At 46.2% G+C, this 20494-nt stretch overlaps 1 long non-coding RNA gene and 1 pseudogene across 1 annotated transcript; one reads left to right on the top strand and one right to left on the bottom strand.

The window, feature by feature from the left end:
- Window positions 1-2637: 2637 nt before the first annotated feature.
- LOC134509695 (medium-chain specific acyl-CoA dehydrogenase, mitochondrial-like) lies at window positions 2638-18615 on the bottom strand (annotated as a pseudogene).
- A 124-nt stretch (window positions 18616-18739) lies between these two features.
- LOC134509752 (uncharacterized) lies at window positions 18740-19739 on the top strand. Its single transcript, XR_010069407.1, has 2 exons — window positions 18740-19315; window positions 19447-19739. It is a non-coding gene; the product is annotated as an uncharacterized LOC134509752 (long non-coding RNA).
- Window positions 19740-20494: the final 755 nt, after the last annotated feature.

Raw genomic sequence — 20494 nt, 5'->3', positions numbered from 1 at the left:
ATTAAGCGCTTGGCCTTCAGTACGTCTGCAGAGGACACGGAGTTGTGCGGGCGTGTGGGTCTGATGGAGGGCAGGAAGGCTCCACAGAAGGATCGGGCCAGGCTGGATAGATGGGCCCACGCCAATGGTGTGAGGGCCAACACAGCCAAGCACCGGGTCCTGCACTTGGGTCACACCGACCCCATGATTGCCTCAGGCCGGGGGCAGAGTGGCTGGAGAGCTGCCCGGCAGAAAAGGACCTGGGGGTGTTGGTCGACAGCTGGCTGAGTATGAGCCAGCAGCGTGGCCAGGTGGCCAAGGCGGCCAGCAGCATCCTGGCCTGTGTCAGCAATAGTGTGGCCAGCAGGACTGGGGCAGTGATGGTCCGCTTGTACTAGGCACTGGTGAGGCCCCACCTCGAGGGCTGTGTCCAGTTTTGGCCCCTCACAACTAGAGAGACATTGAGGTGCTGGAGCGTGTCCAGAGAAGGGCAACGGAGCTGGTGAGGGGTCTGGAGCACAAGTCTGGTGAGGAGTGGCTGAGGGAGCTGGGGGTGTTCAGCCTGGAGAAAAGGAGGCTGAGGGGAGACCTTCTCGCTCTCTACAGCTCCCTGAAAGGAGGGGGTAGCCAGGGGGGTCGGTCTCTTCTCCCAAGGAACAGGCCATGGGACAAGAGGAAACGGCCTCAAGTTGCACCAGGGGAGGTTTAGGTTGGATATTAGGAAAATTTTCTTCACTAAAAGTGTTATCAAGCATTGGAACAGGCTGCCCAGGGCAGTGGTGGAGTCGCCATCCCTGGAGGGATTTAAAAGCCGGGCAGACATGGTGGTGAGGGACATGGGTTAGTGGTGGTTTTGGCAGTGTTGGGTTAATGGTTGGACTCAATGATCTTAAAGGTCCCTTCGAACCGAGACAGTGCTATGATTCTGTGGTTCAGTAAGGCAAGCGGAACGCAAGCTGTGACAGGATGTCTACTGCCCAGAGTGGGGGTGACAGGGACCATGGTGGAGCAAGGGCGTTTTGGTGAGCAGCTGCAGAGGAAATCACAGAGGGGTTCAGGTGGGGAGGCACCTCTGGAGGCCACCTACTCCAGCAGACCACGTCCAGGTGGGCTCTGACTGTCTCCAAGGATGGAGACTCCACAGCCCATCTGGGCAACCTGTGCCAGGTTTTGACCCACCCTGGCAGTAAAAAAAAAAAAAAAAAAAAAAAAAAAAGGCATGTTTCCTTGTGTTCCTAGTGGGATTTTGCGTGTTTTAATTCATGCCTGTTGCCTCTTGCGCTGTGAGTGGGCTCCCTCCGCTTCCTTCCATCCCCTCAGGTGTTGATGCGCATTGACAGGATCCCCCTGAGCCTCCATGGCCCGAACCGTCCCAGATCTCAGCCTCATGCTCCAGACCCTCCGCCGTCACCACGGACTCTCTCCAGTACATCCAGGCCTTGGACACGGGGATCCCAGTGCCGGACACTGCACTCACCAGCAGCCAGCCATTTCCAGGAGGTCTGGGGAAGGTGCGTTCTGCCAGCGCTGAAAGAAGGGCCATCCATGGTAAAAAATCTCAGAAAAATTCCTCCTTCCCAGCTGTTCTTGCTGCAGATGTCGTTAAATACATTGTCCTGGTTGGAGGGACACAGGTCTAATTTCTCTTCTAACGCTTGGGAAAACTGCACTTTTACAAGACTCTAGTGTCTGAATTTTGAAAATATTTACTTTAGAGCCAGCTCTGGTGGGCAGGTTTCAAGGTCTCAGTGTTTTTGAGCTCACTGGGTGCGGGGATGAGGAGGAGTGAGACCCGGGCACTTGACCCAAGCTGCCAACAGGGTTATTTCATGCCGTGAACGTCACATTCAATAAAAATTAGGAAATTTGCTGAGGAGTTCTCTTTTCCTTGATGGCTGCGATCCTGAGAACTCCTCGCCCCGGTGCCGGAGCCCAGAGCCCTTCCCTTCCTCCCAAAGCCGCAGCGCTGGCAGTGTCCAACATTTGCTGTCCCCTGCGGGGAGTGCACGGCTTCCTGATGATGGAACAGGTGGGTACAAACCTTGTGTGTTTTATGTTGGTATCAGGATCAATACTGTTCTTTAGTGTCAGTTATCTAGTCTTAGCCTATTAAATCTGTTTATATTTCAGCCCTCGGGTTTCCTTGTTTTTTCCCCAGTTCTCCTTCCTGGGTGGGGAGGGGTCACCGTGTGACAGAATAATTGTCTAAATATATTGTCTAAATTGTGGGTTTCTCAAACTATAATACACATGTACTAATGGAAAGGAATAATAGGTTTAAATATACTGGATTTGAAATAAACGCGATGCCTGAGGAAAAGCTACGCACTTCCACTTGCCTCACCCTGACAGAGCACTGCCTTGCTCAGGAAGCGAGGTGGTGAGAGGGGCCGCGCTCCGGGAAGCCGGTATTCTGTTACTGGGCAGCATCTAAATCCTTGAGGAGAGAGGGCGGCAGCGCAGGGCTTCGGGGCGCTGAGCTGGGAGGGCTGTGGCGGAGAGCAGCAGGGCTGGAACGCGCCTCGGACACTGCACAACTCGCCTGAAATACAATTTAAACGATGGGGCAAGCAAAGCGAATAAAAGCAACCGCACCTCTCTGCTTAAAAGTAGTTGTGTTTTTTTTTTTTTATTACAATGCAGTGATGCCTGTTGGAAACAACATTTTGATCATCTAATTTTACAGTGGAAAAGCACTGCGTTGCGAGGTTCTCATTTCTTGCCGCTTATTGTATCTGGGGTAATACCTGAGCTTAGAACAGTGCCGTTATAACTGAACATAAGGCAGTTTCCTACAGGTTCTCCCACATGGGACCAGTTAAAATGAAAACACACTTAAAATTGAACGATCATACTTCTTTTTTCCTACGTTGATAAAAACACGTACCTGAATTTCTCAAGAGCTGCCCTTAACGTTCATCCACGAAGAAGAAATCTTGCTTAAGGCACAAGCAAACGGATGTTTTCTTCATAAACGCTACGGCCTTCTTGGAGGCACAGAGATAAATGCGTTAAAGGACAATTTCTGTCTGCCGGATTCAGAGGACTGAGATGGCTGAGTCACAGAAAAGCAGCCCTATTATACTGTATGTTTTGAAAACAAAAACTAGTTTCTGGACGCAGGTAAAAATACAGATAATCTGCAAGTAGTAATAACACCACTGTTTGAGAAAAATAACCCCAATCTGTGTTGTAATTTATGAGACTGTACGTTTCTGAAAGGTCCATAAGTCAGTATATAGTCACTTCCAATTTTTTTAAAAGACGCAAGTTGCTAAAGGCCACAAACCCCCACTGTAAGCATATTTATTTTAGCAAGTGGTGACGTAGAGACCGTGTGCTGCAGCATGGCATTCCCGAGGAAGCAGAACCGCTTTTTTAGATTTCCCTGAGATTTATTAATTTGAAATCCGCCCAAACTCCAGGGCTAAAGGAGGGGGAGCAAAACTGTATCATTATAAACAATACAGAAACACCTAAAATCCAATTCCTTCACAGACCAAAAAAAGAGAGATTAAAAAAAAATCTGACTTTTGTGCACTTTTTTGATCGTATAAATTTTCCAGGGAAGGTGTTTACCTCTTCTCCCACCAAAAGCCAAAGATCTGAGTGAAAGAGAGTGAGTGGGGAAAGACGACCACCAATCACTTTGGAATTCAGAAACGTTTAGAAAACACCAAGTTTGCTGGTCAGGAGGCACGAAGTGAGGGAAGGGGCGGGGAGTACAGAAGTGCTGCTTAATTGCATACGCAACAGAAAGATTTCGAAGGAAAAGGCGTTTTTCCAGGCCTTTCTAATTGGACTGCACAAAAGTCTTCTTCCATGAGAACACAGGACTACAGCGGCGCCAGCCGTGCTTGAAACACATCTTTAAGCCTTGTATTTGCCAACGTGTTCACGAGCGATGATCATCCTTTGGATCTGAGCAGTTCCCTCATAAATCTGCAAAGTGGAATTAAAGTAACGATAGCTGATCATTTTTTAAGAAAATATTTTAATGGGTCTTCCTACGCTTGTAAGCCTTTGTAGCACTAATCCGATGTCGATTAGTGTGTGCAGAAAGACAGAGAAAACCGAAAAAAAATCCAGCGTGGCTTGAGTAATGACAGTGGGCTAATCCCAGAGGAGACATGGAGAGACAGTCATGCTCTCACACGCCCCCATCAAAGCTCAGGGAGGCTCTCAGGAAATTAACGGACACAGTGGGTGAAGAACAATGGGGAAAATGTCTTATCCGGGGAAGAAAATACCTAATTTAGGCTTTACAAAGGGGTTTGGTTTGTAAGGCGATGGGAGTAGCTGCAAGAATCCCTGCCAATTAAAGACGGGAAGTTTTCTGAATTGGAGAAGTTAAGTCACGAGGGCCTGTCCCAGCAGCCTGGATCTGCGGCCAGACAGACGCCCAGAGCCCAGCCTGGACGTGTAAGAGTGTCACCAGTAAGCGCCGCAGCACAACTGTGTCACCCTGAGAAATACCAAATATACGGCAGAAAAGAACAGGTGGAAAACAAAGTTTCTTTACAGGAAACATACGGCCAAAAGCATTTACCGTCTGGAACTGGGCAGAAATATAGTGATGCGCAATCAAGAGACACGGATGAAATAATTGTAAAGACAAAAGCCTTTCCTGTATTCTTTTGGGAATGAAGGGGAGCAGAAAAACACCAAAAAAAAAAGTAATACTAAATCTGATTAATTTGAACAATCAAAACCAAAAAAGTCTATCTAGCCAGGCATTCATGACGGATCAGTGTAATGGAAACTCTAAGTAACTGGGATCCTGTAAAATGAGTTTCAGCTTTCAAATAAAACTTCTAACCCTCCCACCCTCTTTCTCTAGAAACATATGGAACCCCCCAGGAAAAAAAGCCCGATCATAACAAAGTTCAGTTGCTCATTCATTTCCTCGCTTGCAGGAGCGCAATTAGGGCTAAGAACCTTTTGATTCCAAAACAGCAGTTTTCTATCCTAGAACAGAAAAATTCGTGGCCAGTGAGAATACTTTTCATTTTAAAGTCAGCTGTAAGAGAAACTTCAACCACCCAGAATCTCACGGATGGCAGCGGTTACAACCAACATTACAGAGCACAGGCCACATGCATTTCTTGATATCGTCTATTTTTATATGTTTTATCCGGTCACTAGTAATGTCAGAAAGAGGTGAAAAGATACAAAATTACCGGGTTTCCTGAACATAATTAAATCGCGTTTGCTGAATAAAGCACTGTAGCTTAGTATTTGCTAAGAGCAGAATTACGACATCGAATAATTTCCTGGTAATAAAACTGCAGAAAAAGATTTGGGGATTATGGGTGACTACGGGCTAAACATCAGTAAATATGAGCACATTTTGCTGTTGAGTTTTGTTGTTTGTTTTGTTTTTTTTTTTTAAAAAAAAAGGCGCAGCGCTCCGGGCTGTGTCACACCTCTGCTAATACGTGCAAGATAATTAATCCATGACAGACAGCGCTGGTGATATCTTCACTGAAGTAATCTGCCCGGCTTATGACACCAGAGTTTCAGACAGAAGTGTTAAAGCACAGCAAGAAGCGATGACGAGAACGTACATAAACCACCTGCACTTACAGAACCCCCCAGCACGCATTGCTGTTTTCATCAGTGTTCTCTGCAGTGTTGTTTCCTAAGGGTCCAAAAGCTTTGGAACAAAGAGTGCAAGAATTTGAATCAAGTGCAAGAATTCTCGAGTCCGAGAATTTCCAAGAGTTACCACATCAGAAAAACAAACCCACACCACAAACTTTATTTATCTTGCGTGGGTCAAGTTATTGATCTAACGCAAAGAGTTTTGCATGAAAGAATTTGCCTGACTTGAACGCCCTTTCTTTAAATGGATTATTGCTCTCATCCATGAAACTTTTTTTATATACGTATATCATGATTGCAAGTAAGCAGCCATTAGTTTGTTTTATATAACATGGATGCATTACTATAAAGATGACGTTCTCTTGTTTACTTACCTGGTAGATTTTAGCATCTCTCATTAGTTTTTCTACAGGATATTCGGTATTAAATCCGTTCCCTCCAAAAATCTGCACTGCGTCTGTAGCCACTTGGTTGGCGACGTCTCCAGCGAAGGCCTTTGCAATGGAGGCGTAGTAGGTGTTCCTGCGACCAGCGTCCACCTCCCAGGCAGCTCGCTGGTAAGCCATGCGAGCCAGCTCCACCTTCATGGCCATTTCAGCAAGCATGAAAGACACTGCTTGGTGCTGCGGGTGATGGAATGCACTGGGTTAACACCGCCCGCTGAAAATTCCACGGCATCCGAGAAGAATACAGTCTTCTCAATTTCTTAGTTTGCAAATTTAACACGCTGGGGAGATTCGACTTGAGGAGTTGTACCGAATTTGGATCAGGCTCTCATAACTGTATGTTGAATTAGACTTTTAATTCTAAAATTCATGTAGTCACAGAGATCAAGTACTGAATTATGAAGTTGTGCTTTACTTTTTATGAGATCTGTATTTAGTTTGATGTTTATTGGTATTTCTTTCGGCCTGGTAAGCAGCGTGACCAGCGATGTGTTCTATTAGTCTTAATACCGTTGAGTCTTGTTTCACGTACCTCAAGGAGGTTTTTTCCTTCCCTGAACTTCCCTGTGCATTAGCGTTGAAGAACTTAAGTATGGCCTGACAGTCCACGAGTTTCAGGGTTTGGGGCAGAGTTTGCTTTGTGATTTTACTATTGTCATTAATAAATTATTGAAGAATCCCAGGAGTTACTGCAAAGCTACATTTACTTAGATAGCACTGACCTATGCACTTGAAAACAAGCAATGGCAGAGATAATAAATCACACATACTAAATATCAAGGAATGACCTTGAAAATTCACTAGTAGTGCATCTGGTATGAAAACAGAGCTTTTCGATATATTCATTTTCATATATTTAACTTACTTCAACAATTGGTTTCCCAAAGGTTTTTCTCTCCAAAGCATATTTAGTAGCTTCATCGAGCGCTCTTTTTGCCAACCCAACAGCACCAGCTGCTACCTGAATTAAACACAGTACAGAGTGAAAATCAGAAATTCCTATCATATTTATGAAGTAACTTATTTCTGATACTTACAGGTGGTCTGGTCTTATCAAAAGCTCCCATTGCGATCTTGAAGCCAGCTCCTTCAGCTATTAACACGTTTTCTTTTGGCACTCTTACGTCTTCAAAGACAATACCCCTTGTATCAGAGCAGCGCTGAACCATGTTCATTTCCTGAAAAGGGAAGTTTACAGACGGGCAACTAAATTACATTCTTCCAAGGTACAACACGTTTTCATTCCTTAGTTTCCTCAAAGCATAAAGAAAGCTCCCCCCTCCCCGCCCCCGTCAAACACTACATTTTTATCTAAAAATCACCACATACACACCAAATACTAGTTCTGCATTTACTGATCCGCATGCCCTTTATTTCTCAAAGCCGGGCAGTTTACTTTCTTCGTTTGTGAAATTAATTCTGTAGCTGTAATCACTCGTTTGTGTTTTTCTAGTTCAATTATATCCTTTTGAGATGAGAGAGGAAAAAGTAAAGAACCTAAAACGCAGGCAGTAGTAAAATGCAGCTGCACTACAAACACACAAATAAATAAATGAGATGTTCAAGATTTCCGACTCCTTTCCTAATGTTCAATGTCCAATTTTCCCTGCTACCAAAAATAGTACTTTCTTCTTTCTTTCTCCTTCTTTTCTTTCTTTCTTCCTTCCTTCCTTTCTTTCTTTCTTTCTTTCTTTCTTTCTTTCTTCCTTTCTTCCTTTCTTTCCTTTCTTTCCTTTCTTTCTTTCTTTCCCCCCTCAAACAAGAACTCGCCCAGTGTCTCAGAGGCCCGTTCCCTGAGCAGGAGAAGCTAACATTAAAGCACGCCATGTTTACGGTTAGTTGTCCACCTTGCTGCTTACACTTTCAAGGCTTGCTACTTCATTTTAATTGGCACTTGTCAATTAAGTGGGTGGCAAAGATTCTTTTGCAGCTCTGCAAAGTCATCTTACTTGAGACCACTCTGAGTAATTCCTTATCTGAACTAATGTAATTACTAAGTACGTCTCATGAATAGTTTCTGTGTGCTGTGGAAATGGAAAGATCATTGAGCACATGAAAACATTCGGTGGCTTAACAGGCTTTTTTCTTTGATGGCAATTTGATGCATTACGGATTTGGAAGTGAATAGTAATTCCTGGCTTGTCAAATCAGAGATCGCTGCTCACCTTTCTTCCAATTTGGATTCCAGGGGTATTTGCTTCCACAATGAATCCAGTAAAGGCTTTGCTTGCAGGAGCTTTTGGGTCTGGATCGGTACGAGCTAGCAAAAAATACCTAGTGGAAAACAAAGAAGAAGGGAGTCAGTTTATCCTCACAATTAACAAGCAGATACTTTTTTAGCTCGTATGTTAAATATTTTTATGTGCGTTTGTACCATATAATACATCTATCAGTAAGTTAACAACCCTTCTTTCTTGGACCTTCCAAAAATAAAGCGAAAGGGAGTGAGGGAGAGGAAGTGGCAGTGCACCTCTTACCACAAAAGTCAAGATTTAAAAAAATTACTTCAGATCAACGTGCAAAGGTTCTGCACCTTTTCCATGTAATCCAAGTCTTAATAATACGATCAGCTTCACAAATAGTACAAAAGAAACGCATTCACAGCACAGACGTGAAAATTGTTATTTAGGAAATACAGTATTGCTTACAGAATGTTATGTTATCCTCTTGATTTCAAACATCATAATTTTATTCTTCTCAGTATAAGCTTTAAGTAAGTTTTTTTCTGTTAGAAGTTAAACAGTTGTAAATCACATTTATGGTGTTCAGTAAGATGAAAAGATAGCTGGTAGATTCTCTTTGATGGTTCTGCCTTAAACCAGGAAATAAATAACGAGAAAATTCAGCTTTATCCATAAATGTATAAAGTTTTTCCTCTTGAATTCGAAAGAATTTATGTGTTGGGGATGAGCACGATCTTATGTGAGACATGATGAAAGAGGTCGATATTGTAAAGCACGATCCATAGGCACCACAGCAAAATCTGGATTCTTTGACACTTGGAAAATATCTTTCCTTAAGAAAATGAAAGACAAACTCCCGGACTGTGGTGTTGCCTATCTTCACTAAAAGTGAGAGATGTTTCCAGTAGAATCAGAAGCAACTGGTCCGGGTCAGCACACTCACAAAGCAAGGTCGCTGGTAACATGAGCCTCTCGAGCACTTTGCGAGTTAACTCATACTGCTGCTGCCCTTCCCTGAAGAGAAAGCGGAATTGATTTTGTTTGATAGCAGCAAAATTTGAGAGGCATTTTTGAAGGGAGTCTTGTCATCGCTCAGTTTCCTTTTTAGGCACTGCACAGCACTTGGGACTGCTTTCTCATACCTTGTCCTGACAAAGTGGTCACTGATTAAAGCGCAGTGCGATGAAACATAATGAGCGTTCGGATTTATAGCAGATCTTTAAAGAAACACCAGCATCTACCTTGGGTTGTGGGGGGGGAATGACACATGTCAGTATAGAACAGAATAACAGAAAGTGGAAGGTGAGTCAAAAGTCAACACACCAGTTTGCTTTCCCACCATTTGTGATCCACATCTTCTGGCCATTAATAACGTATTCATCTCCTTTCTTCTCAGCCTTTGTTTTTATCCCAGCCACATCAGAGCCTGCTCCGGGCTCTGTTACACAGTAAGCCTAAAAGAAAACAAAACACAAAATCTGGAGGAATAAAAATTTTCATTTTAAGCAACCACAAATTATTGCAGAATTACATGCACCAAACTGACCTGCAAAGGTTTTAAATTAACTGCACGGAGAACACCAAAATATGACAGCAAACAACCCCAACAGCTGTCTGAGCAAGAATCCAAACACGCTAAGGTTAATTTTCCTTATAAATCCATAATAATACTTAAAATTGTCTTTTACTTTAATGATATACAGGACCATTCTGTACTTTTTAACAAGTCATCACTTCCTCATGCTTCGCAAACTCTGATAGAAAAGCTAAGGATCTCTAAAATCTGAAAATAAGAGCACAGGGTAACATTCTACGGTTACTGTGCGCTCCATTTTATGAGGCTTAGTTGTTCAGATTTTAACCCATTGCACGTGAATCTTTACTCCTTCCCGTGTAACAAGTACTGCTTAGGTAATATTTAAGGTTCGTAACTGCAGTTTAACGCCCATCTGAGTTGAGTGTGTGCTCACATAAGCCTTGCATTTTTCTTAAACTCCTACACCTTCTCTTGAAAGGGAAATGAAAGGTATTAATTTTCAGTAAGTGACTTAGGATAGTTTTCCAGGTAACATCTTCCATTTGCTTATTGAATATATCTAGTTCAATATTCCTTGTCTTTCAGTAAATACCACTGTTAATTTACAAACTAAAACAGGCTAAGTTGTGAGTAGGTATCAGTATTTTAAACAAACAAACCAACCAACCTGATTAATATGATTTAGGAACATTCCACAGTGTTCCTAAGCTATACTTACACACATCATTGGCTCCTCTGTCATTCTTCCTAAGTATTTCTTCTGCTGCTGCTCATTTCCCGCAATGATTACTGGCATTTGCTGCAAGAAAATGGACCATTCATTCACCTTTTCAAAGGGCACTGCTTCTAGTTTAGAGGAGGTAAGAAAAGACAGAACTCACCCCGAGGGAGTTCGCCTCGATGGCCGTTTGGACGCCCGTACATCCATAGGCTAACTCTTCCGTAATAAGGCAGGCTTCAAAACTGCCGAGGCCAAGGCCACCTACAGTTGAAATATTTGACTAAAATTAGTTAAAAGTGGAACTTGGGCCCCTGGCTCAGGCTGCCCAGAGAAGCTGTGGCTGCCCCATCCCTGGAGGGGTTCAAGGCCAGGTTGGACGGGGCTTGGAGCAACCTGGGCTGGTGGGAGGTGTCCCTGCCCAGGGCAGGGGGTGGCACTAGATGGTCTTTAAGGTCCCTTCCGACCCAAACCATTCTCAACCCACCCCAACCCACTGATACCATTATGGTATCAGTGATTTACAAAATTTACTTATCAAAAACACATTCCCCCACGTCCATTTAATTGAGCACGGTGTTCGATTAGGCCTTCCCATCCAAGCTTTCTAAATGAAGTTTCGTCAGATTAGTTAACAGGTGACTTTGGAAGGACAGCTCGCCGTGCCAGGCTGCTTGCCTTCTTGCTGTGGGCCATGTTGCACTGAACGGCAAGAATGTACCACTGGAATCTTTTGACTACTTTACATCTGAGAATTTTTTTAAGAGTTCTTATGAAGCAGAGAAAGGGCCACAGGGGCTACCACAGCGCTTAGAAATAAAAACCCAAAGCATCTGTATTGGTCAGAAAACCAACCCAGTGGTCTGTTTCTGACACAAGCCAACACTTTGGGAAGTGCATAAAAATACAGTAACACTACAGCAATACTCCCTCAAAATATTTTCCCCAGCCTTCAGGTGACTTCCTCAGCCAAAAGGATCTTCGGTGTCTTTGTCAGCTAACCCCTGATAGACACTTCTGTGAATTTGCCCGGCCTCTTTTTGAACCTGTGTACAATTTTAGCATCGGTATCATCCAGGGGTAATGAGTTTCCCAAATTAACCCTGCACTGAGCGTAAAACCATCTCCTTTCGTTTATCCTGAGCCTGCTGCCTTCGTTTGCTGCCTTCTGGTTGTGTGAAGGGGACAACGAGCCATGGATCCCTCTTCACGCACTCCATGACACTGGCGTTTCAGGTGTTTCTCACACAGAAGCTGTTCTCTGTCTTTTATCATCTTTGTCATCCGTTTAGGAACCTTCTCCACTCCCACAACACCCTTTTGGGGTGGAAGGATCAACACATTAAAGAGGCAAGAGCAGTCTGGATTCAAGCAGCAGCAGAATTATGGCTTCTGCTTTTTTTTTGTCATTCCCTCCTTAATTTCTGACCTTACAGTTACGGTTTTGACCACTTCTGGGCATCATGCTGACATCTTCAACAAACCAAAAATATCTTCTTTTTTTTTTTGTTTTTTTTTTTTTAGAGGTAGTAACTTGTTCAGAAGACACTGTTTTATTTAGGAAGTTTGGATTGCTTCTTTCCTTCCTTGTGTGCATCATTTTTCCTATTTTGAATTTACATCTGCCGTTTTAACAGTCACCTGGTTTCACAACCTTCTCTACAGCTCTTTGCACCAGCCTCACCTTTCCTATACTGAATAATTTAGGATCATCAGTAAACTCTGTGGCCTCACTATTGATGTCCTTTTCCAGATTATTTCTAGATATTCCAAATAGCACAAGCACCAACAAGACCATGCCGCTGATTTTTCTGCTGTGAAACCTGATGATTTTTCAAATTCATTTTGGAAGTTCCAGCATTTTTATACCAAGCAGGCAGCTCCTGTTCACACACTTATTAGCTACTTCAGAGAACCCTAATTATTTTTTGTGCCATGACTTCCTTTTACAAAAACCCTTCGTTTGTGTATGTCCACTCTAGCTGTACTTCACCTTATGTGTTCGTTATTTACACGGCGTATCAGGCTCATTGGTATTTTCCCAGCTCTCCCTCGGGAGAGCCTGTAAATGGTGTCCAATTTGTCACTTTTAAGTTTTAATTTAATAACGGAGCGATTACACATTGCAATAATCCAGCTATTTCAGCCGTGAGTTTCCCTAGAATTTGTGATGGAGTAAATGTCATCATCACAATTGCTCCTTTCGTCTCTTTGTGCCTTAGCCTCATTAATTACATTTTTGATACAAGTTATACACTCTGATGAGTCTTCAAAAAAAAAAATAGGGTCTGCTATGGACATTTCCACAAATTCTTTTTCACACAATACAGATGCAATAAAGAAAATCTAAAAATTTTAACATTTTTTACCCTGGTCAGTCACATACCCAAGCACTGCCAAAGCACAGCTGTACCTCATGTCACCGAAACTGGAAAACTGTCCTTCTGGAAAAAACTCTTAAATTGCTGCAGCCTGCGTCAGAGACTAGATCAAAATACGACTTTCCAATTTCTCTGCCTCCACAGCTGAGGCGGTGCACCAGGGGAACATCAGTCAGTTGTAATTGTGGTAGAAAAACTGGTTGTAAGTTACTAAATCGTGATCTGTCTAATTTGTTGCCGGATTACATCCACCCCTAATAACATTTGTATGTGTCAACCCGCCTACTGATTAAATTTACAGTGCTCAAGCATGCAACTCTTCATTTTATACAGAACGCATAATTACACATATAAAAATCCTCCAAGGCCTTTTCTTTGTTTCATTTTACAGATTAAAAAGAATGTTTACTTACCACAGCTTTCTGGTATGTGTGAATTTATAAGACCGAGTTCCCAGGCCCGTTTTATGAGCGGAAGAGGATACTGAAATAGAGAGGGAATGTCACTGCCTGATTCATCACAGTTGATGTTTTAAATTTTACACAGGTTAAGATAAAAATCTATTTTTCCTCTACTCTATGGTAAATTTACCTCTCCAGTTTTGTCATACTGTGCAGCAACAGGAATAATTTCCTCCAAAGCAAATTTTCTGTTCATCAGTAAGTTCTATTAAAAAAAGAAAAGTAAAAAATAAAGTCACAAATTCTGTATTCTCTGCCAGTTGTCAGACTGTGAGAAAAGAAAAAAAAACACGACAAGTCTCAGGTCCTTCCAGGACAATTCAAACTGTGAGGACCCACCGTCCTGGGCCTCTCCAGAAACCAGAGAAGCTCAGCTTCCTCCTTCGTCTGGAGAAAACCTCCACTCATCTCTAACGAACATGTACAGTGCACTTAATTACTTCTGACGCAATTATTCACAAAATACTGAAAATGCAGAAGGACGTACCATGTACCATAAAATGCAGTACCAACAGAAATGAGAAGCTGGCTGTGCTAATTGAATGAAGGAGACGGAGGCAGATAAATGTTCCTTATTTGACAGTTCTGGCTACCCAGTTCCAAACATCTACCTGCTGACCCACTAAATTCACTTTTACATACATAATACACCAAGATGAGGATGAATTCTTTACAATCAAGTTCAACTAAGGCTACATACAGTTATTTTAACGTTTTAAAAGCCAGCATGAGATAATTATGCAAAGCTAAGGCAACTTTGGCAATGAAAAAAGCTCAAGACAGATGTTAGTTTAAAAAGGAAGAAAATCTCATAAATATCACACGCATACCTGGAGAAAAACATAATTTTGGTTTGCGAACACTTTTAAAAAAAAGAATAGAAATCTATTCAGAATAAACACCTTCATTGTAAATTCATGCCAAACGGCAATACAGTTGGTTTGGTTTTTTCCTAACACTGCAATTTGTCCTTAAGCATTGTACTTCTTGTAAAAACTGCAGTACTTACCAAAGCTAAAGCCAGCTCCAGGTTTGCTTATGTGTACGTTTTGAGCAGGTTTACTAGAACGTGCTCTCCATCCGTGGCCTGCAATGGTTCGGAGCATCTGCTAAAGAGAAAGAGAAGATGAGGTGTAAGATCTTTGCAGCTCAAGTCTCCTAAAGCCACTAGCCCGGCTGCAGCACAACTGCAGAACGAAGCATGAAGAACACGGGCAATGACAAGTATCAACACAGCGAAAAAGAAGTATTTTCAGAAAATACCGAAAACATCTATAAAGCTAAAAGGTGAAGAAATGCAGGAAGACCACTGCTAGGCGTAGAAGCTCTGAATACTGAAGAGGTAAGTGAGTGTATTAATGGTTCAGGATTGTATTTTCCAGTAGGCAATGTATTACTCATCTGGAGTTTTCCCAAGCCACAGCCATTACAAAACGGTACGTTGCTTTCTCACCTAAGTTTTACCTTCTTGCCTCAGCTTTCTTACCTAACTGTTACCACCACTACATAGAAAAAAACAAACCAATCAAACAATACCCACAAACACCTAGAGAGACCTCAGTCCTCCCAACTTTTCATACCTTATTTTACCTGGAAACAGACAAGAAGATAAGGTTGAGGAAAAGCCAGGTAATTGTAATGACTTTTTTTTTTTAATTAAGGATGACCCAGTCCCATATAACTTTGTCACCAAAAAGTTTTGTCTAAACTAGCAAAAGTCCTAAATTCAATATAATGCTAAAGGTGACACCCTACAAGAAAGAAGCTGCCAAATTCATGCTAGAAAACCCAAGTCGATCATGGTTTTCGTACCTGAGTGGTGGGCAACACTGACGGTTACTCTGAAAACACCCAACACCCAACACTGCCCCCAACAAATAGAAATACGGATTGGAGAGGGGGGTTCATACCTGGAGGTGGCACAAAGGGGTGACAAAGGACCACAGTTCACAACATGTAGGGATTTGGGCAACGACCTGCCCGCTCTGCCAACCTCCCTGTCGTTGGGTGGATTCAGCGACAAGTCCCCAGTGGCCAATGTCGCCGGTGGCCATGCTCAAAGCCAACTCCTCGCGCATTACACCAGCTCTGCCACCCTTGGAAATGCGGCCGCGGCACGATGGTTGGTGGGGGCTGAACTCCAACCACTGATGCCCAAAGCATCACCCTTGGTCTGTGAGGGACCGGCTGCCGTCAGGTGGAGCTGCCTTCTCTGACCTCCAGCATCACTGTGACGCTTTGGGAAGCATCTGCGTCCCACCGGGGGACATGGCAAGGCTGCCCGAGGGAAGGAATCTTAGAATCATAGCATTGTCTCCGTTCGAAGGGACCTTTAAGATCATTGAGTCCAACCATTAATCCAACACTGCCAAAACCACCACTAACCCATGTCCCTCACCACCATGTCTGCCCGGCTTTTAAATCCCTCCAGGGATGGTGACTCCACCACTGCCCTGGGCAGCCTGTTCCAATGCTTGATAATCCTTTCAGTGGAGAAATTTTCCCCAATATCCATCCTAAACCTCCCCTGGTGCAACTTGAGGCTGTTTCCTCTTGTCCCATGGCCTGTTCCTTGGGAGAAGAGACCGACCCCCCTGGCTACCCCCTCCTTTCAGGGAGCTGTAGAGAGCGAGAAGGTCTCCCCTCAGCCTCCTTTTCTCCAGGCTGAACACCCCCAGCTCCCTCAGCCACTCCTCACCAGACTTGTGCTCCAGATCCCTCACCAGCTCCGTTGCCCTTCTCTGGACACGCTCCAGCACCTCAATGTCTCTCTAGTCGTGAGGGGCCAAAACTGGACACAGCCCTCGAGGTGGGGCCTCACCAGTGCCTAGTACAAGGGGACCATCACTGCCCCAGTCCTGCTGGCCACACTATTGCTGACACAGGCCAGGATGCTGCTGGCCGCCTTGGCCACCTGGCCACGCTGCTGGCTCATACTCAGCCAGCTGTCGACCAACACCCCCAGGTCCTTTTCTGCCGGGCAGCTCTCCAGCCACTCTGCCCCCGGCCTGAGGCAATCATGGGGTCGATGTGACCCAAGTGCAGGACCCAGCGCTTGGCCGCGTTGAAGGACACAGCTGCTGCCCAAGGGAAGGACATGGCTGCCTGAGGGAAGGATGGACACGGCTGCCCAAGGGAAGGACGCAACTGCCCAAGGGAAGGATGGACATGGTTGCCCGGGGGAAGGATGGACACAGTTTCCCAAGGGAAGGACACAGCTGCGTGAGGAAAGGAGGGACACGGCTGTCTGAGGGAATCACAGAATCACAGAATTGTAGGGGCTGGAAGGGCCCTCTGGAGATCATCTAGTCCAACCCCCATGCTAGAGTAGGGTCACCTTAGAGCAGGTCGCACAGGAATGCGCCCAGGCGGGTTTGGAATGTCTCCAGAGACAGACACTCCACCACCTCCCTGGGCAGCCTGTGCCAGGGCTCTGCCACCCTCAAAGTCAAGAAGTTCCTCCTCATGTTTAGGTGGAACTTCCTATGCTTAAGTTTGTGCCTGTCCCCGGGCACCACTGAAAAGAGCCTGGCCCCATCCTCCTAACACCCATCCTTTAAGTATTTATAAGCGTTGATAAGATCCCCCCTCAGCCGTCTTTTTTCCAGACTGAAGAGACCCAAATCCCTCAGCCTTTCTTCATAAGAGAGGTCTTCCAGTCCCCTCAGCATCTTGGTAGCCCTTTGCTGCACCCTCTCCAGCAGTTCCCTGTCCTTCTTGAACTGGGGAGCCCAGAACTGGACACAGCGCTCCAGGTGCGGCCTCACCAAGGCAGAGTAGAGGGGGAGGATGACCTCCCTCCACCTGCTGGCCACGCTCTTCTTGATGCACCCCAGGATGCCATTGGTCTTTTTGGCCACAAGGTCCCATTGCTGGCTCATGGTCATCCTGTTGTCCACCAGGACTCCCAGGTCTCTTTCCACCAAGCTGCTCTCCAGCAGGTCAGCCCCCAACCTGTCCTGGTGCATGGGGTTATTCCTCCCCAGGTGCAGCACCCTGCACTTGCCCTGGTTGAATTTCATAAGGTTCCTCTCTGCCCAACTCTCCAGCCTGTCCAGGTCTCTCTGGATGGCGGCACAGCCTTCCGGTGTGTCAGCCACCCCCCCCCCCCCAGCTTTGTGTCATTGGCAAACTTGCTGAGTCTGTCCCTTCATCCAGGTCATTGATGAATGTATTGAACTGACCCCTGGGGAACACCACTCGTCACTGACCTCCGACTGGACTCTGCGCCCCTAATCACAACCCTCTGAGCTCTGTCTTTCAACCAGTTTTCAATCCACCCCAGTGTCCAGTCACCTAACCCACACTTTCGAAGCTTCCCTGTGAGGATGCTTTGGGAGACCATGTTGAAAGAGGGAAGGAGGGACATGGCTGTCTGAGGGAAGGATGGACACGGTTGCCCAAGGGAAGGACACGGCTGTCTGAAGGAAGGAGGGACATGGCTGTCTGAGGGATGGAGGGACACGGTTGCCCGAGGGAAGGACATGTCTGCCCGAGGGAAGAAAATGGCTGCTTGAGAGAAGGATGGACACAGCTGCTGCCCGGGGAAAGGAGGGACATGGCTGTCTGAGGGAAGGATGGACGCATCTGCCAGAGGGAAGGAGGGACACGGCTACCCGGGGGACGGAGGGACAGACACGGCTGCCTGAAGGAAGGAAGGAGGGACATGGCTGCCTGAAGGAAGGAAGAAGGGACACGGCTGTCTGAGGGGAGCAGACGGCTGCCCGGGGAAAGGAGGGACATGGCTGTCTGAGGGGAGCAAACGGCTGCCCCGGGGAAGGAGAGACAGACGCGGCTGTCTGAGGGAAGGAGGGACGGCTGCCCAGCCGCCCCGTCCCAGCGCCCTTCACCCTTCCCCCAGTTCAGGAGCCGGGCGGGGAGCCGGGGGCGGGCGGGCGCGCAGCGGGGGCTGCCCGAGCCGTGAGCCGCCCTGCTGCCCGGGGCGGGGAGGTCACCCACAACTTCTTACGGCAGGAACGCTCTTAATTCCTAGGGGGAGGGTTAGTACTTCAGCAAACAGCTTTCACGGACGGCGTATCAAAGCATGCCACCGGCGGCGCAGCCGAGTCCGCCTCGGAGGCCGTGAGGGGAGGCAGGGTGCCCGCGAGGCCGATGGCGGACTGGGAGCCCGCGGGGCCGATGGGGGCTGGCAGCGCCCGCCCGGCTCCCCCCCCGGCTCTTCACCCTCCAGCGTTCCCCGTTCCCCCCCTCCCTCGGGCCGCTCACCCGGCTGGCTGCAAACGCCGACATCTTGGGGAGGGCTCGCGGCAGTGCCGGGCCGCGGAGGCGGGGCCGAGGGGGGCCGGGCCTGCCCGCCCCGGCCCGGGCGGGTCCGGACCCCGCGGGCCCGAGGGGCCTTTGCGCCCTCCATTTCCCCGCCCGCAGCCGCTGACGCTGGTAACATCTTTATTTTTATTTTTTTTTGTTTTAAAACGTGAGGTTTCATGGCGGTCTGAGGCACCGCCGGGAGGTGTGCGGGGGGGGGGAGACGGGGCTGTAAAACGCTCCCGGCTCCGGCTGCACCCAAAATCATCAATCTTGCAAATTATCAGCCCTTTTTTTTTTTTTTTGTATTATTAAAATTAAGTGGATTAAAGCGGTGTTACTTCAAGCTTTATTAAAATACGCTTTGGAGAGAAATTTGATTTCTCTATGAGCAACCTCCTTTGGTACGAGATTTTTAACCGAATTACTGAGACGTGAAGCCCCTTTCTCTGAAAGCTGGGTTTTGGGGCAGCGTTTTAATTTTGCATGACGGTTCCAGGTAAGGTGTGCCAAGTATTTTTAGTTGCGTTGTTGCCTGGGTGTGTTGGGTTCTGGGTTGCTGGGTTTGTTGCCGACGGCTGTAACTGTTGATTTTGTACCTACCGCAGCAGAAAGGCGTCAGGGGGAAGCTGGCCATGTAAGAGTTATTTTTTGGCACACTTATCAGGAGATTAAAAAGAAGCTGATGGTAATCTCGTACAGGCTTTGTACTGACGTGACTCCGGGCATTTACTGACTGTAGTAAGTACTGATTTTTCACTCCATTACCAGTGGATTTTTTTTCTCCCTGTACTTTGAGAGCAGTTGAGTAAAAGGGGATTTGTAACTTTGTTATTAAAATATTTCATGAAGATTTTTGTGTGTTCTTCTAGCTTTAAATGGAGTCTCAAGGACACGGAATTGTGTGGCTTTGGGGCTTTTAAATATCATCTCTCAAGCCTGCGTTCTGTGTGGCATCTTACATGGTGGTTCTCCATAGGTCGTTCTTCTGACTATGGTGTGGTACTCCTGAGCAGACCACTTTTTATTCATGTATTATTTATCTCTTATTTGTATAGTTGCATACCTCATATCTCAGTATTCCTCAGTTCATTTAACATCACAACAGCCCTGTGATGTAGAGAAATATATTCATCCCATTTTACCAATAAAGGTTTTAACAGTTTTGGGTTTTTTTTAATGAGCAGTGCAGCTTTTACTGTGAGTACGCTAACGAGGATTCCACCCACAACGCAATTCTAGAGACAGGTAGGCGGGTCAGTATCACAAAATCACAGAATGGTTTGGGTTGGAAGGGACCTTAAAGATCACCCAGTGCCACCCCCTGCCCTGGGCAGGGACACCTCCCACCCGACTTCCAAGCCCCGTCCAACCTGGCCTTGAACCCCTCCAGGGATGGGGCAGCCACAGCTTCTCCAGGCAACCTGGGCCAGGGGCTCAACGCCCTCAGAATGAATTTCTGCCTGAGATCTCATCTCAGTCTCCCCTCTTTCAGTGTAAAACCCTTCCCCCAAGTCCCATGGCGCCCCTCTCTGATCCAGAGTCCCTCCCCAGCTTTCCTGGAGCCCCTTTAGGGACTGGAAGGGTCTGGAAGGTCTCCCCGGAGCCTTCTCCAGGGTGAACCCCCCCAGCTCTCTCAGCCTGTCCTCGCAGCAGAGGGGCTCCAGCCCTCCCAGAATCTCCGTGGCCTCCTCTGGTCCTGCTCCAATAGCTCCATGTCCTTCTGCTGTTGGTGGCCCCAGAGCTGGAGGCAGCACTGCAGGGACACCTATAAGAATGCCATAGACTAAGGACCTTTACTAGTTGCTGGAAGGGATTTAGATACAGCCGGGATTGGAACTGTTATTTCTAAGCGTCTTCAAGCTTGGGATCCATAACCCTTTGGCAAGTAAAGAAGCTCCTTTAATTTGGGGTACAGAG

The sequence above is a fragment of the Chroicocephalus ridibundus genome, unplaced genomic scaffold (assembly GCF_963924245.1).
Source record: "Chroicocephalus ridibundus unplaced genomic scaffold, bChrRid1.1 SCAFFOLD_26, whole genome shotgun sequence".
Taxonomy (NCBI): domain Eukaryota; kingdom Metazoa; phylum Chordata; class Aves; order Charadriiformes; family Laridae; genus Chroicocephalus; species Chroicocephalus ridibundus.
This window is presented reverse-complemented; position numbering and strand designations above follow the sequence as displayed.